This window comes from Schistocerca gregaria, chromosome 11 (assembly GCF_023897955.1).
Source record: "Schistocerca gregaria isolate iqSchGreg1 chromosome 11, iqSchGreg1.2, whole genome shotgun sequence".
Taxonomy (NCBI): domain Eukaryota; kingdom Metazoa; phylum Arthropoda; class Insecta; order Orthoptera; family Acrididae; genus Schistocerca; species Schistocerca gregaria.
The window spans coordinates 15132433-15160358 of record NC_064930.1 but is presented as its reverse complement, the minus strand read 5'-3'; the positions used below and the strand labels follow the sequence as shown (position 1 = coordinate 15160358).

At 45.4% G+C, this 27926-nt stretch overlaps 1 protein-coding gene across 1 annotated transcript in view; it reads left to right on the top strand.

Annotated features, from left to right (window-relative positions):
* LOC126295394 (uncharacterized) overlaps window positions 1-27926 on the top strand; it is a 766077-nt gene that overhangs the window by 237769 nt on the left and 500382 nt on the right. Inside the window, exon 2 of the mRNA XM_049987875.1 lies at window positions 24927-24972. The gene's annotated coding sequence lies outside the window, so the exon portion shown is untranslated. The remainder of the gene's footprint in view (window positions 1-24926; window positions 24973-27926) is intronic.

Below are 27926 nucleotides of genomic sequence, written 5' to 3'. Positions count from 1 at the left end.
CGATGTGATAGTGAAGTGACACGTACAGCACAAAAGCGTACAGGCCGACTTTATCTGTTGACTGTCAGAGACCGCCGACGATTGAAAACGGTCGTAATGTGGAATAGGTAGACATCTATCCAGACCACCTCACAGGAATTCCAAACTGCATCAAGATCCACTGCAACTACTATGACAGAGGATCCTGATGCAGTTTGTTCGTCTTTAGGAACGGGTAGAAGCACGGGGATACGTTTGACGGGAAGTGGACGGTGGGGGACCGCTGCGTGTTGTTTTCATTCAGGAGGAGGAGTGGCAGATCTCTTCTGAACAGCAGGTTGCAAGGCATCCGAGATGTACCCATTAGTGTTCATGTCTGGCTAGTTTGGTGGCCAGCGGAAGTGTTTAAACTCAGAAGACTGTTCCTGCAGCCACTCTGTAACAATTCTGGACGTGTGAGGTGTTGCATTTTCCCGCAGCAACTTCCGAAGTCCGTCGGAATGCACAGTGGACATGAATGGATGCAGGTGATCAGAAAGGATACTCACATACACATCACCTGTCAGAGTCGTATCAGGACGTATCAGAGATCCCATAACAATCCTGCTGCACCCGCTCCACACCATTACACAGCCTCGACCAGCTTCTACAGTATCCTGCTTACATGCAGGGATTCGTGAAGTTTGCTTCATACCCGTAAACGTACATCCGCTCGATACATTTTGAAACAAGACTCGTCCGACCAGGTAACATGTTTCCAGTCATCAACAGTCCAGTGTCGGTGCTGACGGGCCCAGGCGACACATAAAGCTTTGTGTCGTGCAGTCATCAAGGATACAAGAATGGGCCTTCAGCTCGGAAAGCCCATATCAATGATGTTTCGTTGAGCGGTTCGCGAGCTGACACTTGTTGATGGCGCAGCATTGAAATCTGCAGCAGTTTGCGGAAGGGTTTCATTTTTGTCTCGTTGAATGGTCGTTGGACTCGTTGTTTTAGGATCTTTTTCCGACTGCAGCGATGTCGGAGATTTGATATTTTACCCTTTTCCTGATATTCACGGTACACGCGTGTAATGTAATGGTGGTACAGGAAAATCTACACTTTACCAAAAATGGTCAAAAGTCTATGAGCACTATGGGACTTAACTTCTAACGTCATCAGTCCCCTAGACCTTAGAACTACTTAAACCCAACTAACCTAAGCACATCACACACATCCATGCCCGAGGCAGGATTCAAACCTGAGACCGTAGCGGTCGCGCGGTTCCAGACTGTAGCGCCTAGAACCGCTCGGCCACCGTGGCCGGCCGCACTTTATCGCTACCTCGGAGATGCTCTCTCACATCGCTCGTGCGCCGACTATGGCACCATGTTCAAACTCACTTAAATCTTGATAACTTGCCATTGCAGCTGTAACCGATTGAATACTGACTGAATTGTTGCCTTATGTAGGCGTCGCCGACCACAGGGTCTTATTCTGCCTGTTTAAATATGTCTCTATTTGAATATGCATGCCTATACCAGTTTCTTTGGCGGTTCAGTGTATTACCCCACTTTACTTTCGTTCATCTGGCAATCACGTTTCTAGATGCATCAAACGTTTTGAGTCATAATTCTGTGATTATTCTTTGATTTAAATTCTGAAGAAGACACTCCTAGCACTGTCGAAAGCCGGTTAATTCTTCGCTGTCTGTGACACCGAACAAATAATTAGTAGCGCTAAGGATTATTTCTAAAAAGGAGGCCAAACATTTAAACACGAATTGCAAGAGCAAGGGTGATAAAGTATGTAGAAGCAGAAATATTTCAATCAAATGAGACGATTCATTTTGAAATACTTTACCTTGGTTCTAAAAGAATTTGTTATTTCTTGCCAGAAATGACTGTTTTCAGTCGAAAATTAGGTGTTAGGAGTCCATTAGATGCAGACCTGGTGTTTGGTAAACGGTCGCTGACTGACTGCCATGTCGGCGAGCTCTGTTCACAGAACCGCACAAAGAGCTGCTGCTCACCCCTGCCAGTGGCCATGGATTTCAGCATCCCGAGTACATCGCGCCATTAAATGCCGCCTCTCCCTTCCCCCCTCCCCCACTCCGACACCTACGTCCGAGCCAGCAGCCCGTGTTTATGGCGGTCGCACAAAGTTCACTCGACGTAGAACAACGCCCTGATCGCCTCTACATAAGCAGTCTGTTCTGCCTCGTCGCACCGCCCTGTTTACAACACGAGAGCCAATCGGACACACTGTGAATGCACCGCCCGCAATACAAAACGGATGTGTTGTCGCTCCTCTGTCTGTAACCTCCCAACCCCCTCCCTCCCATTCCACGAACCACTACCTCCCCCCTCCCTCCCCCTCCTTACGCCAGTGCCACATTGCAATCTGCTCAGAATTACTTCAGGACTAGCTTAGCGCACGCTGCTTCCCGCTGTTAGTCTGTATGGCCTGCAGAGATTTTTTTTCTTTTTTGTTTTTGTTTTGTTTTGCACGCAAATTAAGGCCATGTAATTGTGGTCTTTTCCGAATTTACTTCTGACCAAAAAGCGATTCTGGTAGCTGGAGTCCAAAGTTTTTTTTTAATCACAAAATTTTTGTGAATAGTTACAACTGAAAGAAAACAGCCCTAGGCCACTATTTTTAATGAATTAACCGGCTTTCGACAGTGCTAGGAGTGTCTTCTTCAGAATTTAAATCAAAGAATAATCACAGAATTATGACTCAAAACGTTTGATGCAGAGTATAAGTACAGAATCATCGTGAAAGAATGGGAGTACTTATATGTCATTTATAAAAAAATAAACGTTCCAAAAGGGCATTAGTCACAAAGATATTTAAGATGAAAGAAATTTGTGATAGCAGCGACTAAGGGCTGCTGGTTACTTACGCGGTTGCAACCTGTAGCTCCGTAGATATATTTACACTCTGTGCTTACAGTACAGCACGTCGCTCTACGTGTCGGATGCACCATTCTCAGCGAAACCAGGAGCACGTATGAAGATGTCCAACGCAGCTTCAAACGAAACGTCAAATAATTATATAGGTAAATAAAATTAAAACAAGTCTAGAAAGGGTGGACTATGACTAAACAATACGGAAAACTCACCAGCAGATAAGACTACCGGTCGTGAAAGCCTTCAGTGTAGGAGTTGCAACTGATGTCGGAGTGGTTCTGCAGTTTTAGAAGATTACAATTTACCAGATATAGACTGGGACACTCAGATGTTTAGGATGGGTGGTAGGGACAGAGCATCGAGTGACATTACACTGAGTGCACTATCCGAAAATTACCTCGAGCAATTAAACAGAGAACCGACACGTGGACATATTGATAACAAACAGACCCGAACTTTTAGGCTCTGTAAGCGCAGAACAGGGAATCAGTGATTATAAGTCCGTTGCAGCATCCCCGAATATGGAAATAAATAGGAATATAAAAAAGAGAGGAATGTTTATCTGCTTAGCAAGAGTAATAGGAGGCAGGTTTCAGACTACCTAACAGATCAAAACGAAAATTTCTGTTCCGATTCTGACAGTGTTGAGTGTTCATGGAAAATGTTCAAGGCGATAGTAAAATGCGTCCTAGACAGGTACGTGCCGAGTAACACTCTGACAGACGGGAAAAACCCACCGTGGTTCAACAACAGAGTTAGGAAACTACTGTGAAAGCAACGAGAGCTTCACTGCAAATTTAAACGCAGCCAAATCCTTTCAGACAAACAGATGCTAAACGATGTCAAAGTTAGCGTAAGGATGGCAATGCGTGAAGCGTTAAGTGATTTCGAAAGTAAAATTCTATTTACCGACTTGACAGAAAAGGAAGTTTTGGTCTTACGTTAAATCAGTAAGTGAATCAAAACAGCATGTCCAGACACTCTGGGATTGAAACAGAGGATGACACGATTAAAGTTGAAATACTAAACACCTTTTTCCAAAGCTGTGTCACAGAGGAAGACCGCACTGCAGTTCCTTCTCTAAATCCTCTCACAAACGAAAATATAGCTGACATTGAAATAACTGTCCAAGAAATTGAAAAGCAACGAATGACTCAGCAGAGGAATGTCCACTGGACTAGACGGGATTCCAATTCGACTCTACACAGAGTACGCAAAGAACTTGCCTCCCTTCTAACAGACGTGTACCGCAAGTCTCTAGAGGAACGGAAGGTTCCAAATGATTGGAAAAGAGCACAGGTCTCTGACATCGATCTGTTGCAGGATTTTAGAACACGTTTTTTCTCGAGTATCATGTCATTTCTGGAAACCCAGAATATACTCTGTAGGAATCAACATGGATTCCGTAAACAGCGATCGTGTGAGATCCAGAAAATATTAGATACAGCCTCCAAGGTAGATGCTATTTTCCTTGACTTCTGGAAGGCGTTCGATACTGTGTCGCACTGTCACCTGATAAACAAAGTAACAGCCAACGGAATATCAGACCACCTGTGTGACTGGATTGAAGAGTTTTTAGCAAACATAACACAGCATGTTATCAATGGAGAGACGTCTACAGACATTAAAGTAACCTCTGGCGTGCCACAGGGGAGTGTTATGGGACCACAGCTTTTCACAATGTATATAAATGACCTAGTAGATATTGTCGGAAGTTCCATGCGGCTTTTCGCGTATGATGCTGTAGTATACAGAGAAGTTGCAGCATTAGAAAATTGCAGCGAAATGCAGAAGATCTGCAGCGGATAGGCAGGGAGTGGCAACTGACCCTTAACATATACAAATGTAATGTATTGCGAATACATAGAAAGAAGGATCCTTTATTGTATGATTATATGACAGCGGAACAAACACTTACTTCTGCAAAATATTTGGGAGTATGCGTATGGAACGATTTGAAGTGGAATGATAGTGTAAAATTAATTGTTGGTAAGGCGGGTGCCAGGTTGAAATTCATTGGGAGAGAAAATGTAGTCCATCAACAAAGGAGGTGGCTTACAAAACACTCGTTCGACCTATACTTGAGTATTGCTCATCAGTGTGGAATCCGTACCAGATCGGGTTGACGGAGGAGATAGAGAAGATCCCAAGAAGAGCGGCGCGTTTCCTCAGAAGGTTATTTGGTAAACGTGATAGCGTGACGGAGATGTTTAGCAGACTCGAGTGGCAGACTCTGCAAGAGAGGCGCTCTGCATCGCGGTGTAGCTTGCTGTCCAGGTTTCGAGAGGGTGCGTTTCTGGATGAGGTATCGAATATACTGCTTCCCTCTACTTACAGCTCTCGAGGAGATCACGAATGTAAAATCAGAGAGATTCGAGCGCCCACTGAGGCTTTCCGGCAGTCGTTGTTCCCGCGAACCATACGCGACTGGAACAGGAAAGAGAGGTAATGACAGTGGTGCCCTCCGCCACACACCGTTGGGTGGCTTGCGGAGTATAAATGTACAATGTAGAATCAAGACGACGCCGTCACAAACGAGAAAACGTTTTACTGGGGGACCCTGCACCGACAAGATGCCTGGGAATGTGGATTACGCCGTCGACACGGGAGTGATGCGTAGCTATGGCGCGAAGGCCGCCCCTCCTGGCAGATCAGGTCGCCCCAGCTGTCTGCCCTCTCCTGCAGCGAACGCTCGCTACGCGCAAATTCATACGCGTATAGAGCGTGGGGCGAGGCGCAGCGCAGCGCACTCTTTTGTAGCTTCACAGGTTGAAATGCGACCGCGGAAACTGCGACGTGACGCAACTGGGACGCGACACGCTGCTGCGCCGGGTAGCGTCGCGTGGCGCTGTGGTTGCGGCACAGTTTCTGGCGCCGCACGAGCACTGAGGGAGGGCTGAGGCGAGGAACTGCGGCATTCTCGCTTCGGCATGGCGCGTATCGGCAGTGGAAGTACTGACCGTCCCAAAAATACAGCCTCACGTTCTACTGAATTTTATTGTCACTGAGTAGCTTTTCGTTCTTCTCCGTTTAAGCACTCTATCTCTGTTCGTTAGTACATTATAGTTTTCAGTTACATACATCTTTATACTTTTTGTTCTGTTAGTCTTTTGTCAAGAGCAATGCACAGTTCAACAACTGGTGAACCAAAGCCACTGGAACTACACTACTGGCCATTAAAATTTCTACACCCAGAAGAAATACAGGTGATAAACGGGTATTCATTGGACAAATACATTATACAAGAACTGATATGTGATTACATTTTCACACACTTTGGGTCCATATATCCTGAGAAATCAGTACCCAGAACAGCCATCTCTGCCTGTAACAACGGCCTTGATACGCCTGGGCATTCAGTCAAACAGAGCTTGGATGGCGTGTACAGGTACAGCTGCCCAAGAAGCTTCAACACGATACCACAGTTCATCAAGAGTAGTAAATGGCGTATTGTGACGAGCCAGTTGGTGCGCCACCGTTAACCAGACGTTTACAATTGGTGAGAGATCTCGAGAATGTGCTGGCCAGGGCAGCAGTGGAACGTTTTCTGTATCCAGAAAGGCCCGTACAGGACCTGCAACATGCGGTTGTGCATTATCCTGCTGAAATGTTGGGTTTCGCATGGATCGAATAAAGGGTAGACCCACTGGTCGTAACACATCTGAAATGTAACGTCCACTATTGAGTGTGCCGCCAATGTGAACAAGAGGTGACCGAGATGTATAACCAATGCCATCCCATACCATCACACTGAGTGATACACAAGTATGACGATGAATACACGCTACAAATGTGCTTTCACCGCGATGTCACCAAACACGTATGCGACCATCATGATGCTGTAAACAGAACCTGGATTCATCCGAAAAAATGACGTTTTGCCATTCGTGCACCCAGGTTCGTCGTTGAGTACACGATATCAGGCGGTCCTGTCTGTGATGCAGCGTCAGCGGTAACCGCAGCGACGGTCTCCGAGCTGACAGTCCGTGCTGCTGCAAACGTCGTCGAACTGTTCGTGCAGATGGTTGTTGCCTTGCAAACGTCCACATCTGTTGACTCATGGATTGAGACGTGGCTGCACGATCCGTTACAGCCATTCGGATAAGATGCCTGTCATCTCGACTGCTAGTAATAAGAGGCCGTTGGGATCCAGCACGGCGTTCCGTATTACCCTTCTGAACCGAACGATTCCATATTCTGCTAACAGTCACTTGATCTCGATCAACGCGAGCAGCAATGTCGCGATACGATAAACAGCATTCGCGATAGGCTACAATCCGACTTTTACAAAACTTTTCTCTTGTCAGCACGTTGTAGGTGTCGCCACCAGCGCGTACCGTGTGTGAATGCTCTGAAAAGGTAATCGTTTGCATATCATAGCATGTTATCCGTGTCGGTTAAATTTCGCGTCTGTAGCACGTCATCTTCTTGGTGTAGCAATTTTAATGGCCAGTAGTGTAGTTTTCAGTTACATACTTCTGTATACTTTTTCTTTTGTCAAGAACAATTCACAGGTCAATAACTGGTGAACCATTGCCACTGGAACTACATCTTCTGCCTCCACAATGTTTCCATATCGTAAGAAAGGACAGTCGATTCATCGCGACGGTAGTTCAAATCAAATGAGTTTAAGCACTGTGGGACTTTACATCTGAAGTCATGAGTCCCGTAGACTTATAACTACATGCTCGAGGCAGGATTCGAACCTGCGATCGTAGCAACCACGTGGTTCCGGACTGAAGCACCTAAAACTGCTCTACCACAGCGGCCGGCTGTGAGGGCAGTCAACAACGAAGTATGGAATACTATAAACTCATGTGACCTAGAAGCAAGTTAGGAATGTAAAACCACGTTATGTACTTCCTGCTGTTAAGCTGACACATCTCTACGATCTTTTACAAAAAGTCGAAAAGGCGTAATTTCCACAGGATGAACGCTTCGCGCTCCTAATAAAAAGTGTCCGAGGTACCTAAATTTCACTATCATTATTTCTGTAAGGATTTAATAAGGAACACAGCACTCCGTACAAGTGGACATCACATTTACACAGCAAACCAGAAACAATCGAGAAACCCTCACAAATAACGATGTTTCAATCGGTTCGTCGTTACGAGAAAAAGCGTGTATGAAGTTGGATAGACACAATCTTCATTAATAAACTAATTATACAACAGGGTACACAAATGGAGTAGTGGTCGGTATTATTCCGAAAGTATTAGTGGCCTGAAAAACTGTCGTGATTTGATATATTTAATTTGATGAAATGTATTGCTGACGAAGGAAGGTCTATCGCAGCCTCACGAACATGTTTTATGAACACGCGGACCCTTCCTCTCTCAAAGCATTGCTGTCGCGGGCGCTGTTCTCAGCTGTTGACGATGCACTGATGGTCGTGTTGCAGCACGCATCAACTGTTTACATTTCCCAATAACAACTATTTTATCCGCGAATCACACGTTCACAGTTTGCCAAGGCGTAGGTGAGTAACCAGCACCTAGCATATGCGTGTCTTTCCGAGAAGGGTCCGCTATTCGTTATTTTAATGCTCCTCAGACGAAGAATGGAATAAAATTCTTTGGTATGTTGTCATTCCAGTATCTCAGTGTTAAAAATACAATGGGTTACGGGATTTAACCAATTTATTATTATGTGAATTGATAACGTTATCTCTTCAGAAGAAGCACCACCATTTACGAGTAACGGTCACATTTGTCTCGTCGACAGGTTTGATTGTACTTCTTCTGCCGAAAAAACAGTATAATTTGCACAAACTCATTTTTGCATCAGCTACTGTGACAGAATTCTGAATCATGGTGTCCCTTTAAACAACTAATTGCTGACCAGAAACCTCGAAAACTTACGTAAAACATCATTGTGTTACTTTGCGGTGACATAAGAGAAGAAATTCGATGTCTGCTCTCATACTACGAAGCTTATTTCACTAGCTGTCGATAACTGTTAAAGAATTAACACTGCAATGGAAAAAATGAAATAGGAAGTACAACTTCTGATATATCGTCATAGATAACGAATGGTAAAGTACTGTCCTCCGTGTGTGCCATCATTCGCCAAAATCTCGTTTCGATGACTTGAAGGGTTTAGGAGATACGAGGGATCTAGTCAGTATATCATTTCCGCCGGGTGGATAGCGGGAGTGAACGCGTTAAATAGGACTCATTTTCCTGAGATCGCAGCCAGATAGACACTTCCTCGCAAGTCGAAACAAAAATTCAATACGTTACCTAAATTTCTTTCAAATTCTGAAGGTCGCAGGGGTCAAATAAAGGGAACGAAAGGCTATTTACAATTTGTACAGAAAGCAGAGGGCAGTTATAACAGTCGAGGGGCATGAAAGAGAAGCAGTGGTGGGGAAGGGAGTGAGACAGGGTAGTAGCCTGTCCCTGATATTATTCAGTTTGTGTATTGAGCAAGCAGTAAAGGAAACAAAAGAAAAGTTCGGAGTAGGTATTAAAATGCATGGGGAGAAATAAAAACTACGAGGTTCGCCGATGACATTGTAATTCTCTTAGAGACAACAAAGGACTTGGAAGAGCAGTTGAACGAAATTGGCAGTGTTCTTGAGAGGAGGTTATAAGATGAATAACAATAAAAGCAAAACGAGGATAATGGAATGTAGTCGAATTAAGTCGGGTGATGCAGAAGGAATTAGATTAGGAAGTAAAACACCTAAAGTAGAAAAGGAGTTTTGTTATTTGGGGAGCAAAATAACTGATGATGGTCGAAGTAGAGAGGATATTAAATGTAGACTGGCAATGGCAAGGAAAGCGTTTCTGAAGAAGAGAAATTTGTTAACATCGAGTATTGATTTAGGTGTCAGGAAGTGGTTTCTGAAAGTATTTGTATGGAGCGTAGCCATGTATGGAGGTTAAACATGGACAATAAATAGTTTGGACAAGAAGAGAATAGAAGCTTTCGAAATGTGGTGATACAGAAGAATGCAGAACATTAAATGGGTAGATCATATAACTAATGAGGAGATACTGAATATGATTGGGGAGAAGAGAAGTTTGTGGACAACTTGACAAGAAGAAGGGTTCGGTTGGTAGGACATGTTCTGAGGCATCAAGGGATCACCAATTTGGTATTGGAGGGCAGCGCAGGGGGTAAAAATCGTAGAGGGTGACTAAGAGATGAATGCACTAAGCAGATTCAGGACGTATGTTGCAGTACTATTGGGAGATGGAGAAGCTTGCACAGGATAGAGTAGCATGGAGAGCTGCATCAAACGAGTCTCAGGACTGAAGACCACAACAAGAACACCTCAATTTCATACAGAACAGTATATGGTGTAGTACGAACCAAAGGGAATATCACAGCGACCCCTATTTTCCATTCAAAACTCTTTGCACTTTGCGTAGTGCCTTACTAAAATGTGTGTATCACAATCTACATCTACATCTACATCCATACTCCGCAAGCCACCTGACGGTGTGTGGCGGAGGTTGCCCTGAGTACCTCTATCGGTTCTCCCTTCTATTCCAGTCTCGTATTGTACGTGGAAAGAAGGATTGTCGGTATGCTTCTGTGTGGGCTCTAATCTCTCTGATTTTATCCTCATGGTCTCTTCGAGAGATATACGTAGGAGGGAGCAATATACTGCTTGACTCTTCGGTGAAGGTATGTTCTCGAAACTTTAACAAAAGCCCGTACCGAGCTACTGAGCGTCTCTCCTGCAGAGTCTTCCACTGGAGTTTACCTATCATCTCCGTAACGCTTTCGCGATTACTAAATGATCCTGTAACGAAGCGCGCTGCTCTCCGTTGGATCTTCTCTATCTCTTCTGTCAACCCTATCTGGTGCGGATCCCACACTGCTGAGCAGTATTCATGCAGTGGGCGAACAAGCCTACTGTAACATACTTCCTTTGTTGTCGGATTGCATTTCCTTAGGATTCTTCCAATGATTCTCAGTCTGGCATCTGCTTTACCGACGATCAACTTTATATGATCATTCCATTTTAAATCACTCCTAATGCGTACTCCCAGATAATTTATGGAATTAAATGCTTCCAGTTTCTGACCTGCTATTTTGTAGATAAATGATAAGGGACCTATCTTTCTATGTATTCGCATCACATTACACTTGTCTACATTGAGATTCAACTGTCATTCCGTGCACCATGCGTCAATTCGCTGTAGATCCTCCTGCATTTCAGTACAATTTTCCATTGTTGCAACCTCTCGATACACCACAGCATCATCTGCAAAAAGCCTCAGTGAACTTCCGATGTCATCCACCAGGTCATTTATGTATATTGTGAATAGCAACAGTCCTATGACACTCCCCTGCGGCACACCTGAAGTCACTGTTACTTCGGAAGACTTCTCTCCATTGAGAATGACATGCTGCGTTCTGTTATCTAGGAACTCCTCAATCCAATCACACAATTGATCTGATAGTCCGTATGCTCTTACTTTGTTCATTAAACTACTGTGGGGAACTGTGTCAAACACTTTGCGGAAGTCAAGAACACGGCATCTATCTGTGACCCCGTGCCTATGGCCCTCTGAGTCTCGTGGACGTATAGCGCGAGCTGGGTTTCACACGATCGTCTTTTTCGAAACCCATGCTGATTCCTACAGAGTAGATTTCTAGTCTCCAGAAAAGACATTATACTCGAACATAATACGTGTTCCAAAATTCTACAACTGATCGACGTTAGAGATATAGGTCTATAGGTCTGCACATCTGTTCGACGTCCCTTCTTGAAAACGGGGATGACCTGTGCCCTTTTCCAATCCTTTGGAACGCTTCGCTCTTCTAGAGACCTACGGTACACCGCACAATAAGTGTGACCATTAGCGAGATGATGGGCGCTTCGCCGAGAATCAGACATATAACGCTGCAAGTAAGGCGATAGTCGAATACTTTCACTAAATAGTTCCTGTAAAATCGTTTGAGTAAAATTACATGTTGCGCGCGCTTCGGTCGTGTCACCGTAGAGCTTCAGTGTGGTGTCACCGCCAGACGCCACACTTGCTAGGTGATAGCCTTTAAATCGGCCGCGATCCGGCAGTATACGTCGGACCCGCGTGTCGCCACTATCAGTGATTGCAGACCGAGCGCCGCCACACGGCAGGTCTAGAGAGACTTCCTACCACTCGCCCCAGTTGTACAGCCGACTTTTCTAGCGATGGTTCAGCGACTACAGACGATCTCATTTGCGGACACGACAGTTTAGCATAGCCTTCAGCTACGTCACTTACTACTACCTAGCAAGGCTACGCATGAGAATGTATTCTGAACAGATAATATTGTGAATCATATACCATCAAGAGCGACGTTCATCATAAATGGATTAAAGTTAAGTATTAACTAATTACGTCCACTTTCTGAATTCTAATTTCTTGTCATGTTCCAGACCTCTCGTCAGTATAGTTCTTCCCTCCTCACGCCAGCCTGCTTGAGCTAAAACGCGTGCATTTCGGCCTCCTCTAGTAACACAGTGTTGGCGCTTCTGCCGACACAACACTCACCAATCAGTGCTTGCGAAGTACGTGTACACGTCGCAATACGCGCAGGACGTGAGCGACACGTGCGGAACGTGTGGGTCGCGCTACAGTGCACTCTATCAACTCCGTACAGCGGGCCATTCCGTCAGCGCAGCTCGCGAAGCAGGCACCGCATACGTCACAGGTGGCGCCACATGGGCTCCTGGTCTGTCCAGGAGATGTGAACAGCTGCCATACATCTGCCCCACTGCACTATGGCCGCTCTCACGTGGAACGTCGAAACGCACGTGGATGGAGTGCTGGCGACTCGAGACAGCCTGGAATTCCACATTCCAATAGACGATGCAGCGTGAAGTGAATAATCTGGCATGTCAAGATTTTTGCCTTATGGAGAGGAAAGTGGCCTACGAGATGCGACATCGTTTTAGGTTCTAAACACTAAACATTCATGGTGGTGTCTGTTCTATAGCGTGTCTCCCTATCACTTTCGTGCAACGACGCTCTGAGCGTGTTTTTTTGGGAATTGACTAGTTTGAACCTGGGACCTGTTGCTGGTAAGGAGACGCCCGACCACACATGTCATGTAGAATTCAGAAGAGTTCAGTGAGACTAGCGATGATATAACCAAATACTTAATGATCTCAGCGCCAGCTCCATTGCACTCTCTGTAAATGAATCTTGATACTAACTACATTTAGTTGAATGGGTTCAAGGCTTTCCTATTTCTAGTTAGCTGGTAAAATAACGTCGAAAAAGCATTTACGTTTACCATTGGAAATTTTATTCTACTCTCAAAACATTGTTTATAAATTGCACTACTGATAGAAGGAAATGCTTCAATACAGGATGGTAAAAACCGACTGCGTTCAACAAAAATGTGAACGAATATTCCCTGAGTGGGTTTCCAAGTTCTACAATGGATCGAAGGATGACCTATGCCATATCACATCTATAATCTAGGTTTAAATTATGTTTCACAAGAGAGAAAACTATCAAAATGGCCTACAGTTACCCTCAGTTATCTTTAATTACTTATCTAACTTGTCTTAAATTACAGTGGCTGATGTGGCTTCTCAATAATTATATAACAGAGAAATCATCGCGTTTCAGATTTTTACTTCAAGTGGCAAATGTGAACACCATGAGCTTTAATTTACGATCGACACTAGTATTACGCAAAAAGGGGTGTAAAAGATGAGAGTTCTGCAGTTCTGAGTGAAGCTTTATGCGCTCTTAAGCGGCATGGGGTGCTTTCATTACCTTGTTGGTGTTCGTCAGGGGCGGCGGCCGGCGCAGCTCCGATCACCTCGCCGTCTCGGAAGCAACAACTCCTAACTTCTCCTTCCTACCATTTTCCGAAGTTGGTTTAAAAAAAAACTACCTGCCTGTGTTTTCGTCTGACCAATCAGGGTCTCAATGTTAACCTTAAGCTCCGCCTGCAAAAATTCTGTCTATCCAATGAGAAACGTTATACTTTTCGTGGTGGGGCAATGTTTTTAAAGTTTGCAATGTAACAAAGACGCGAAAAAGTGTCACGTTAAAACTTGCGGGTGGTGTGGCCCTAGTGGGTATCAGGCGACGTGGGTGTCCAGTCTGTCCTGTATTGTAGGGCCTTCTAGCTTAACACGGTTCTGCTCTCGTCTTCTGTCCTCGTTTCTCCCCTCGGAACTGCGTCTGTCTCATGGTGGGAAGGTATGACATGCATTTAGGCATTGTTGTGTTAGTCTGTGGTATTCCATTTGCAGACTCATTACTCGTATTACTTTGGTTAATTTAATGTCACGATTTATTCGGAGCTATGTGACATACTACTGGATTTGCTTATCATGTCAGGGTTTTCATGGAAGGTGTTGAATTTACCTGACACCTTATAAGGCAACAAGCAAAACTTACCAGCCGCCATACTTTATTGAGTTAAACGTACGCTATGTGATCAAATGAATCCGAATTCCTCAGTGAAAATGACATACATTTTCGTGGCGCCCTCTATCGGTAATGCCGGAATTCAATGTGGTGTTGGCCCATCCTAACCCTTAGCTTCCACTCTAGCAGGCACACGTTCAAGCAGGTGCTGGAAGGTTTCTTCGGGAATGGCAGCCCATTCTTCACGGAGTGCTGCACTGAGGAGAGGTATCGATGTCGGCCGGTGAGCCCTTGCATGAAGTCGGCGCTCCAAAACATCCCAAAGATGTTCTATAGGATTTAGTTCAGGACTCTGTGCATGCCAGTCCATTACTAGGATGTTATTGTCGTGAAACCACTCCACCACAGGACGTGAATTACGAACAGGTGCTGGATCTTGTGGAAGGATGGAATCGCCATCGCCGAATTGCTCTTCAACACTGGGAAGCGAGAAGGTGCTTAAAAATCAATGACGGCTTGTGCTGTGGTAGTGCCACACAAAACAACAATGGGTGCGAGCCCCCTCCATGAGAAACATGACCACACCATACCACCACGGCCTCCGAATTTCACTGTTGGCACTACACACGCTGGCAGATGACGTTCACCAGGCATTCGCCATAGCCACTCCCTGCCATCGGATCGCCACATTGTGTACCGTGCTTCGTCACTGCACACAGAGTTTATCCACCGTTCAATCGTCCATTGATCACGATCCTTACACCGAGCGAGGCGTCGTTTGCCATTTACCGGCGTGATGTGTGGCTTATGAGCAGCCGCTCGAACTTTAAATACAAGTTTCTCACCTCCCGCGTAACTGTCATACATAGTACTTCCAGTGGATCCTGCTGCAGTTTGGAATTCCTGTGTGATAGTGTGGATAGATGACTGCCAATTACACATTACGACCTTACGTAACCACCTGCGGTCTCTGTCAGTCAACAGACGAGGTCGACCCGTACGCCTTTGTGCTGTATGTGTCCCTTCACATTTCCACTTCACTATCACATCGGACACAGTCGACGTAGGGATGTTTAGGAGTGTGGAAATCTCGCATACAGACGCATGACACAAGTGACACCCAATCACCTCACCACATTCGAAGACTGAGTTCTGAAGAGCGCCACATTCTGCTCTCTCACGATGCTAATGACTACCGAGGTGGCCGATATACAACACCTGGCAGTAGGCGGAAGCACAATGCACCTAATATGAAAAACGTATTTTTTCGTTGCTGTCAGGATACATTTGATCGCATAGTGTATTTGTTCTATTTGCTTTGTGAGTGAGGACTTCCTCTGAATGTAGACTAAGGTGGCATATATCAATGGAGGTAGTATCGCTTAGGCCAGTATTACACTATCAAATTTCTTTGTCAAATATCTTTGTCCATTATGTTTGTGAAAGATATTTGATGATGTAATAGGAACTTTGTCAGATGTCGTCCAATATTAGATCAAATCTAGGGCCTCGCTGTAGATTTGATCAAAGAAGTCGCTTGTCTTCTGTTCACTGCAATGTGACATGTTACCACATGGAGCGCTAGCATCGCTGCATTCTGTCGTCTGTAGTGTTTTTATAAACATTTCGAGTAAATACAATTGGTGTGTGCCGACAACTACAAAATTAATAGAGATGTATGAAGCTGATGAGGCGCTTTACAACGTGAGGCACGCTTAATACAAAAATATATTACTGAGATTGGAGACCTGACCTGACCTGACCTGACCTGACCTAACCTAACCCTCTCCTGTTGCAAGGAATCGGAGAATTACAGCGAGCTTGTCTTCTGCAGATGTAGCAGTTCTTAAGTGAATATTGTGGTTTGTGATATGAGGATACAAATCTTTGAGCACATACAGAAATGTATTCTCGTCCATTCTCAAGTAACTGATGTACGACTTGACGTCCTCCACTGTAAGCTCACGTAACAAGTTTTGTTGAATGCTTTTATTATGTCGTCGTAAAACCCACGGCTTCACCCAGCTGTTTCCTTTTTCTCCCCGCTTCTCTTCCGCATGTGCCATTGTGGCACATGCAACTGCTGCGGTTAACAACAAGTTGTTGTTGTCAGCCATCTTGAACTTTGACGAAAAATATGATGACAGTGTAATACCCCTTCTAGCGCTACGTCAAAGATCTTTGTCAAATATATATGACGGAATATTTGATCACATCTTTGATCAAATCTTTGACAAAGAATTTGATAGTGTAATACCGGCCTTACACAAGCTATAAAAGGGCATTTCATAGGCGGAGCTGTCATTTGTACTCAGATCAATCACGTGAAAATGTTTCCGACATGATTACGGCCGAAAGACGGGCATTAGGAGACTGTGAACGCGGAATGGAAATTAGAGCTAGACGCGTGGCAGATTCCGTTTCGGAAACCGTTAGGAAATTCTATATTCCCATAGCCAACGAGAATATCGAATTTGAGACATAATGTCTCACCACCGATGTCATTTAACGACCGAGAACAGTGGCGTTTGTGTATAGTTGTCAGTGCTAACAGACAAGCAGCATTGTGCGAAATAACCACAAAAAGTAAATGTGGGACGCACGACAACGTATGAGTTAGGAGAGTGCGGCGAAAGTGTGCTTCACTGAGAGCGCGACGCCGCCTGCAGCCACTCCCCTGGGCTCGTGCCCCTACAGCCAGCCTCCTAGTCGACGGGGAAACCGTGGTCTGGTCTCATGAGTCTCGAATTCCGCTGATACCAGCAGACGGTAGTGTCCCAGTGTGCTGCAGACCCAGCTTGTCAACAAATCACTGTACACGCTGGCGGTGGCTCCGTAATGGTGTCGGCTGTGTTTATATGTAATGCCCTGGATCCTGTCGTCCAACTGAACCGATCATTGAGTGCGAAGGGACCTGAAGGCCACCTGCAGCCATTCGTGGACTTCATGTTCCCAAACAACGGTCGAATTTTCATGGATGAAAATAATCCGTGTCACCGGGACACCAATTATTTTCGTTTGGTTGTTCTGGATCATTCGATCGAATAATTTGGCCACTCAATCGTCCAATATGAATTTCGTTGAACATAAAGGACGATGATATTTATTATAGTTAATGTATCTTCTGTGATTCTTGATGCAAAGATCAGCAACTGCAGTGTTTCGCCGCCGGCCACAAATCTTAACGGCCGGCTGGAGTGGACGAGCGGTTCTAGGCGCTTCAGTCTGTAATCGCGCGATCGCTACGGTCGCAGGTTCGAATCCTGCCTCGGGCATGGATGTGTGTGATGTCCCTAGGTTAGTTAGGTTTAAGTAGTTCTAAGTTTTAGGGGACTCATGACCACATATGTTAAGTCCCATAGTGCTCAGAGCCATTTGAACCATTTTTTCTTCTGACCAGCACGTTGAAAGGGATCCCAGATATGTTCAATAATCTTCGTGTCTGGGGAGTTTGGTGCTCACAGGAAGTATTTAAACACAGAAAAGAGTTCCTGGAGCCACTCTATAGCATTTCTGGACGCCTAGGACGTCGCATTGTCCTATTGGAAGTGACAAATCGTTGCAATGCACAACGGAGATGAACGGATGCAGGTGATCACACAGGATACTTACGTACGTGTCACCTGTCAGAGTCATATCTAGACGTATCAGGAGTCCCATATCACTCCATCTGCACACGCCCCACATCATTACAGAGCTTCCACCAACCTGAATAGTCCCCTACTGTCCATAAATTCATACTCGTACACGTGCATTCGCTCGATGAAATTTGAAAGGAGACTAGACTGACCAGACAACATGTTTCCAGTCATTAACATTCCTATGTCGGTGTTGAGGCGAGGCCTAAGGCTTTGTGTCGTGCAGTCATCAAGGGCACACCTATGTGGACTTCGGCTCCGAAAGCCCATATCGATTATGTTTCATTGAATGGCACGCACGCCGACAATTGTTGATGGCCGAGCATTGAAATCTGCAGGAATTTGCTGAAGCGTAGCCCATCTGACACGTTGAACCATTCTCTTCAGTCATCTTTGGTACCGTTCTTGCACGTCCTTTTTCCACCACCAGCGATGTCGGAGATTTGATGTTTTTCCAGTATCTGGTAAAACGTGAAATCTCCGACATCACTGTGGCGGGAAAAGAATCCTGCAAGAACGGAACCAACGACAACTGAAAAGAATCATTCGCCGTGCCAGAAGTACAATCCTTCTGCTAATTGCTGCAGATATCTGAGGAGGACCTATAATCCTACTACTACTATTGTAATGTAGTATGCTTTTACCTGAATAATACAAACACTATGTCTATGTTGCTACATATACCAAAATTTACTTTAGTTTCCAAATAAAGTACACTATGGGAGGATCGGTTAATAGTAAATGCTAATCAATAGAGTTACCGTTTTTAACAGGATGTTGTATACATAGTAGTCAGCGAATACACAACTTTCCCACTAGAGCGCGCACCGCTAAGCACAACAGCGCAGGCGTAGAACTCGTCCATCTCAGCACCACGAAATGGCGCTGCCGTAGAGACGGACCAAATTCTGCTTCCGCCGATCCGCGTGTTAATATGTAATGCAGCCAATGAGATTGCTGCTAACGTAGAACCTTTTCACCCTGCGGATCACACTCGTGTAGTGATACCTGAACGAGCGAGGTGTTATAACGAGCGTAATGACCTCTGAATAGGCAGTCTGCATTTGTCTGCACCAGTCTGTACCAGTTTGCATTAGTCTGTACCAGTCTATAGTCAAGTTTTAGTCTGCATCTAATAAGATTATCATATTTCTGTACATAGCCATGAAGATAAATGTTTAGACACTTTGTCAAGTATCAGAGATATGTGAGAATAAGATTAACGTACCAATACCAAGGCAACTTCAGATTGTCAATTGTAAATAGCATACAGAACCAGTTAACTAATTTTATGCTTGTTATTATTTTAACAAATGTGTGTCAAAATTAATCAAGTTCTGTTTAAAGTTGGTCACCGTCAATCTGCTTCTCCAAGCGTGCAAGTGGCATTTCTATCGTCTGACCTAACGGCAGAAGATAAACACGCCACAATAAGACCACGAGACACATTGCTGACACTCGCCTACTTCGTTAGAGCGACAAGTCAAATAATCTGATGGTGTGTGTACGGAAGTTCTTACAGTACGCACACCACACAGGATTTGACTGTGTGTCGTATCTAATGGTTAAGTCAATCAAATTATGTAATTCTTTTACTAAGGTCTTTCCCAGCGGTTACAAAGAAACGCAGTATGAATAGTATTATACTGAAACAAGGACAAGGCAGTACCATATTCATGTAGTGGTTTAAAACATGTACTAATGTTCACCAGCCTATCCAGGCAATGAAACAGTGAAGTATTGGTAGAGTATAAGTATGATTTTTGCCTTAAGTTGCTTCTTTAAATAAATATCACTCCACGGAAACAGTGTTAGACTACATCCTTATACATTACTTTTTGAAAGACAAAAATCCCATTACATAACTTCAAGGAAGCTAAAATAATTGCTCAGAGGGGACATTCAGAAAAGCACTTTCCACAATCAACAAACTTAAATACTAAAATACTTAGATACTAAGGGAGGCACTTTTTATACAGAACTTTCCACTGCAAAGAAATCTCTTCCTTACTGGAATTTACTTTCAGGACCTATTATTCTTGGCAGTGACTCTGTATGGTCATTTAACAGATCCTACTAACTTGGCTACACTCTGATTGAATCGTATGTTATCAAACTTTTACTATAACACTTCGCAATAATTAAGAAAACACAAAAATAATTTAAACGATGCCTCTTTATACTAACTTTGCTCTTCATAAGTCTGCAAAACAGGATACTCGGATGAATGGAAAACCAGGAATGACCTTGTGTAGGTGGATGATTAGTATGGAATAACAGGGTGAACGAGTTTCTTTAAATTTCAAGAATGATATTAAAACACCGTTTAAATTAATGGTTCACGCTGTACAAAAGTAAAATACAGATAAATCTTATCTGGTGGCTGTAGGCTTGGGTGTGGCGAACAATATTGCGACGTCTACTCTTCCTACAGTACGGCCTGCAAGTATCTCAATTTCTCTTCTTGTCGTGGTCCAATTATACACACGGTAGCCCAAGAGCTCGCAGCTATGCCGTAAGCCGTTTGCAGTCTTCATCCGAGGTATTTTTGTGCAGATTTGCTGGCAAAGCTTCTCCCGAGGTGTGGCCTCAGTCACTGCTGTCTACAGACTGTGTGACTCACTTCCCGCGCTACCTCTAGGTAGCGCCCAGGTTCGCCCTCGCCACCTTTTCCACCGCCCAGAGCCACTTTCGTTTCAAACAAAAGCACGCTGGCTTTTACACAGCACATATTTCTTACATGTTTCGTATGCGTGACCATTTGTTTCAGATTTACACCATAATGAATAGTTTATAGACACAAATAATATTAAATACAAAATGTTCTCAGAAAATTATTTAACGTAATAAACATTTTACATAATATTTTACATACATTATTCACATACAACACAAAGGACTTCAACCTGTAGTATAGTATACTTTACATGTACAGAAAGTATGGTATCTGAGAAAATTTTGAAGCAGAAAGTTATAAAAATTTAAATGAATCATAAACAAATAATGTTATAGGCCATCAACAAGTGTCAGCGTGCGAACCATTCAACGAAACATCATAGATACGGGTTTCCGGGACCGGAGGCCCACTCGTGTACTCTTGATGACCTCGCCTCGGCCTATCAACACCGACATTGGACTCTTGATGAATGGAGGCATGTTGCCCAGTTGAACGAGTCTCATTTCAAATTGTACTGAGTAGAACAACGTGTACGGATATGAAGACAACCTCAAGAATCCATGGACGCTGTGTGTCAGCTGGGGACTGTTCAAGCTGTTGGAGCCTCTGTAATGTTTACAGGCGTGTGCAGTTGGAGTGATACGGGATCCCTGATAGGACTCTGACACGTAACGCTTAACTGAGCATCCCGTCTGATCACCTGCATCTATGCACGTCTATTATGCTTTCCGACGGACTTGGGCAATTCCAGCAGAACAATGTGACACCCCACACGCCCAGAATTGCTATAGAGCTTTTTTAGGAACTTTCTTCTGTGTTAAAAACTTTCGCTGGCCACCATACGCCCCACACATGAACACTATTGAGAATATCTTGAATTCCTCGCAACGTGCTGTTCAGAAGAGATCTGCACCCTTCGTACTCTTAAGGATTTATTGACAGCCCTGTAGCCGTCATGGTGTCAGTGTTCTCCAGCACTAGTGCAGACATTAGTCAAGACCGTGCCACGCCGTGTTGCGGCGCTTCTGCGTGCTCGCGGGAGCCCTACACGATCACGGTGTTCGGCAGGTGTACAGTTTTGTTTGGCTCTTCAGTGGAGAAGCACTCGTTCGTCCATTACCCGGCCTCCGAGACATTTTGTTCTCACCATTAGGCGGCGGCTACTTGCAGGCGCCTCGCATTTCTACAACTCTGCAGCTAGTCGCTGGTTTCTGATAGCTGGTGGAAGTAATAAGTAAATTGATTCTGCCCTTTTATACATTTACAAAAACAAAATAACTATATGTAATATTGTTCCGTATATGTCACGTAATTCCAGAAGTTAAAAGCGAATGGCACTTTATAAAAGCACGGCACACAAATACACTCGCTTTCAGAACTTATGTACAAACACTTAAGTGCTAATGGTTCAAAGTTACGAGATATGGCACTTAAAACAGGAGGATCAAATCATTTGAGATGTGGTTCTATAAAACGATGTTGAAAGCTAGGTGAACTGATAAGATAGATGAGGATGCTTCATCGACCGATAATGTCAGTTGTGAGATCTATGTGATCGTCCAGAGGCGACGATGAATTTATTGTGCTTTAGATCTCACTATCCTGCGTACATTGTGAAGAGAACTATCGTCACAATTAAAGCGAAATATACACTCCTGGAAATTGAAATAAGAACACCGTGAATTCATTGTCCCACGAAGGGGAAACTTTATTGACACATTCCTGGGGTCAGATACATCACATGATCACACTGACAGAACCACAGGCACATAGACACAGACAACAGAGCATGCACAATGTCGGCACTAGTACAGTGTATATCCACCTTTCGCAGCAATGCAGGCTGCTATTCTCCCATGGAGACGCTCGTAGAGATGCTGGATGTAGTCCTGTGGAACGGCTTGCCATGCCATTTCCACCTGGCGCCTCAGTTGGACCAGCGTTCGTGATGGACGTGCAGACCGCGTGAGACGACTCTTCATCCAGTGCCAAACATGCTCAATGGGGGACAGATCCGGAGATCTTGCTGGCCAGGGTAGTTGACTTACACCATCTAGAGCACGTTGGGTGGCACGGGATACATGCGGACGTGCATTGTCCTGTTGGAACAGCAAGTTCCCTTGCCGGTCTAGGAATGGTAGAACGATGGGTCGATGACGGTTTGGATCTACCGTGCGCTATTCAGTGTCCCCTCGACGATCACCAGAGGTGTACGGCCAGTGTAGGAGATCTCTCCCCACACCATGATGCTGGGTGTTGGCCCTGTGTGCCTCGGTCGTATGCAGTCCTGATTGTGGCGCTCACCTGCACGGCGCCAAACACGCATACGACCATCATTGGCACCGAGGCAGAAGCGACTCTCATCGCTGAAGACGACACGTCTCCGTTCGTCCCTCCATTCGCTCCTGTCGCGACACCACTGGAGGCGGGCTGCACGATGTAGGGGCGTGAGCGGAAGACGGCCTAACGGTGTGCGGGACCGTAGCCCAGCTTCATGGAGACGGTTGCGAATGGTCTTTGCCGATACCCCAGGTGCAACAGTGTCCCTAATTTGCTGGGAAGTGGCGGTGCAGTGCCCTACGGCACTGCGTAGGATCCTACGGTCTTGGGGTGCATCCGTGCGTCACTGCGGTCCGGTCCCAGGTCGACGGGCACGTGCACCTTCCGCAGACCACTGGCGACAACATCGATGTACTGTGGAGACCTCACGCCCCACGTGTTGAGCATTTCGGCGGTACGTCCACCCTGCCTCCCGCGTGCCCACTATACGAACTCGCTCAAAGTCCGTCAACTGCACATACGGTTCACGTCCACGCTGTCGCGGCATGCTACCAGTGTTAAAGACTGCGATGGAGCTCCGTATGCCACGGCAAACAGGCAGACACTGACGGCGGCGGTGCACAAATGCTGCGCAGCTAGCGCCATTCGACGGCCAACACCGCAGTTCCTGGTGTGTCCGCTGTGCCGTGCGTGTGATCATTGCTTGTACAGCCCTCTCGCAGTGTCCGGAGCAAGTATGGTGGGTCTGACACACCGGTGTCAATGTGTTCTTTTTTCCATTTCCAGGAGTGTATTTTATTTATGTGTCAACATGTATGGAAAAATCTTAATATTTAGAAGCTCATCCATTTGCATTCTGGATGCGTGGCGTATCTGTCCTGCTGGAATTGCCTAAGTCGTCTGAATGCACAGTGGACACGAATGGATGCAGGTGATGAGATAGGATGTTCCGTACGTGTTACATGTCAGAGTCGTATTTAAACGTATCAGTGGTCGCATATCACTCCTATTGCATACGACCCATAACGTTACAAGTGTCAAAAGCTTGAACAGTCCCCTGCTTACATGCAGGGTCCATAGATTCATGAGATTGTCTCCATATCCTTACACGTCCATCCGCTCGATACTATCTGAACGGAGACTTGTCCGACCAGGCAACATGTCGGTGGGGCACACAGTTTTAATCTGCCAGGAAGTTTCATATCACCACACACTCCTCTGCAGAGTGAAAATCTCATTCTGGAAATTTGTTTCCAGTCATCAACAGTCCGACGTCTGTGTTGATGGATCCGGCGAGGCATACAGCTTTGTGTCGTGCAGTCATCAAACCCTTGATGAGTGGGGTCTTCGCCTCCGAAAACACATATCGATGATGTTTCTTTCAGTGGTTCGCACGCTGACACTTGTTGATTTGCCAGCATCGATATCTGCAGCAATGTGCGGAAGGGTTCCACTTCTGACAAGTTGAACGATTCTCTTCAGTCATCGTTGGTCCAGTTCTTGCAGGATGTTTTTCCCACAGCAACAATGTCGGAAATTTTATGTTTTACTGGATTCCTGATATTCGTGGTCCACTCGTCAAATGATCATAGGGGAAAATCTTCACTTCTTTGCCACCTCGGAGATGCCGTGTCCCATCGCTCGTGCGCCGGCTATGACGCCACGTTCAAACTCACTTACATCTCGATAACGTGCCACTGCAGCAGCAGTGACCTATCTGACAACTGCACCAGACACTTGCGGTCTTACATAAGCGTTGCCGACCGCAGCGCCGTATTATGCCTGTTCACGTGTCTCTCAATTTGAATAGGTGTGCCTAAACTTGTTTCTTTGGCGCTTCAGTATGTATTCGTATGCATACCTTTTTACTTAGATAAATAGTCGTATAGTTACTTGTCACTGTTCATAGATTATACAGGCCGGGGAAAATGAGACTGGGAGCACTTCCAGCCTACAGCATCCACAAGCGGGACGTGTGCCGCCAGTCGGCTTGCATGTGCTGAGGCGCGTGAGGTACTTTCTGGGACAGTTTTATTTGGCCCACCATGTAGGTTCCCAAACTCGACGCTGCAGCCCCGCGTGAGGCGCTTCATTTCTAATCACACCAAAATATTTTCTGTTGCAGGCAGATGATGTAACCGAGGAGATCCCGCTACACGCAGTGGGGCGAGGTAAGAGCAAGCGCGCATGCTAGGCTCTCCGGCTGCTTGGGATGGCCCCACACAGTGTTCAGCAGCTGAGCTGCAGCTGGAGAGACTAAACTAACGCAGATTAATTTAACGCGGACGCTCTGGAGCGTTTATGCCTTCCCTTACAATGAGACAAGTGTCATTTCACGGAAATTTCGTGTTCAATTGAATATTGATAATAATTTTGAGATTATAAGTAAAAGATTGTGAAACGCCCTGCTTAAGTCCGTAGGACAGAACAGGTAGTTGTAATTGTGGAAAAGGCCCAAAAGGGGGCTATCAGTTACACTGAAACACATATAACTTTATATAGTCGTCCAAACAATACAGCAAAAGCTTGTGAAGTTACTTAGCGGCTGGATATGCCACACTATCGTATGCCTTAAGGGCACAATCTCTTTCATTTAGAAGTGTCTGAAAGCCATTACCTTAAAATTCAGACTCAAAACAGAATATTTAGAAAACAGAAGGCCTCACATAAGTAAGTTCTATAACTTGGCTGAAGGCCCAACAAATCTAACACTTCAAAAGCAAACAAGTTTCATTTAAGGACAGCTGAAGGCCCATGATTTAAGACTGCAGGTAAAAATAATTTTAAAAAACAAACAAGGCAGAAGGCCTAATCTTGTAGTTGGCTGAAGGCCCCAAACAGTCTGATACTTGAAAGGCAAGAACTTTAATTTAAAAACCGCTGAACCGATTACGTAATGCGACTAAAATAACTTTTAGTAGAGAGAAGACTCAAATATTTAAACAATATTTTACACAGGATGAAGGCACAAACAATCTAAGTTTAACAAGTAAAGAATTTAAACTTAAAAGCTTCTGAAGGTGCAATATTTAAAACCCAGCTAGAAGCATACAAATTCAAACCATCGGCTGTAAGCCATTAAAATACACAATCAAACACCAATAAGAAAGGGCAGTACAGCCAGCGGCGCTCAGAAGTTTCCGGGGGTCGGTCTGCACTTGAAATATTATCGTTCGCTTAGGGGAGACAGGTAGTCAGCCCAGCTATATCCGACCCGCCGGCAACCCAACCCAGAGAGAGTCAACGGACCCACCGACAAGACGACTTGCTTTCCACCTGACCAGGACACAAGGAACTCCAACGCCAAAACGTAAAAGGCGTAGCCACCCACAACCAAGTATGCATAAGCTGCACGTGTTGGACAGCGACAACACGGTCAGGAAAGGACACTGCCTGAATTTTACGTCAGCGGCCAGGGCAGGTAACTGGAACGCTAACGGCCACAGGCAGAAAATTCCGCCGGTGCACCGGACTTCAAAAAACCAAAATAAAGCTAAACTCCCCCGGATGGTGGCAAAACACTCGCTGCTGCGCATGGGAATACCCCCAACAGCCAGCCACGAAGACCGACGGCACAGCGTGAACGGACTGGTTTCGGTGAATGAATCACCACGCATCCTGGGTCGGTGAGCCACGAGCCTCGTAGCAATAGGAACAGCTCCCACACACTCCGACACTGCGCACAGACCGCCAGCTGGCCCGGCCCACTGTGCCACGGTGATGTTAACTGTCTGATCCACGTCGACCCACCGACTGCCACACATCATGGGGACACCACCAAAATAGTTGAGCAGTCGACATCACAAGCTGCACACAGTTTGACGAACACTTGCACGAAGGACTAGACAGTGCTAACGGCAGTGGCAGTCCGTTAACAAGGGCCACTCACGAGTCGGCTCACGCAGGCAACCTATAAGTGATAGCCAGCCAACGTACACGTCATCGAACCGACCGACGACCAACCAGGTGATACGTAATGGCAATCGTCGGCGAGCCGTGGCTTTCTGGACCTCCCTGCCGCAGTCCTGCCGCTTCCCGAGTCAAACACTGCCAGGTCCGAACTGCACTCCTAGCGCCTCCCAATTCACTGGCAGATCCGAATTAACTCCGAACGCACGACAACTGTGACGTAATAACAGTAATCAGAGATAATATTTAAAAAAAACACTCTGTCGTCAGGCGACGAGTGGCCTACCGGGACCAGTGCCGGATGCTGACAGGAGGGGCGTGGGGCCAGCACACCGCTCTCCCGGTCGTTATGATGGCTTTCTTGACCGAAGCCGCTACTATTCGGTCGAGTAACTCCTCAATTGAAATAACGAGGCCGAGTGCACCCGGAAAAATTGCAACAGTGCATGGTCACTCATCCAAGTGCCGGCCACGCCCGACGGCGCTTAATTTCGGTGATCTCACGGAAACCGGTGTAGCCACTGCGGCAAGGCCGTTGCCAGCAGCGATAATATGCCACGCCTTATATCGATAAGCGCCGCTGCTGCCGCTCACGGGCACTGAGCGACACAACATAACGAGCTGGTAGTACAGAAGAAACTGGATATCAGATGAGATACGGCACAAACACGAGCCACGCACGGCTCGGTCACCTTCGTAGAGTCATTCCATTTCATACTGCTTTGGCTTGTTCTTGACTGACACTTAAACGACGTGACTGTGTCAAGTTGCTTATTACACACCAGTGTACTAGATCACAGTGGGTTTCTTTTTCGTACTGATCTGCACTAACTTACATTTCTCTACATCTAGAGCCAGCTGCCAGTTGTCACAGCAACTAGAAACATTATCTGTCATCTTCGTACGTTCACTCAACTCGGACACCTTCACGTACTTTTGAATGAAAGGAAACAATTTGTCTTATTCTTTGTAATTTGATACAGTGCGGTAAAACGGTTATTTAAGATCAAACATGTGTTTCTTCACCATTGAAAAGATTAATATCCTTCCCTACACTCAGATAATTAATTCTGCTGTGTTTCAGCTGTTTAAGTACGTTGGATAGCGATAACAGGAAAGAGATGTGACACCTTACGTTGTTCTATGATAAATATGAAAGACAAAGTAAAAGAAGCGATCGTAACAATACGTTTTGTAATTTATTGTCCCAATTCGT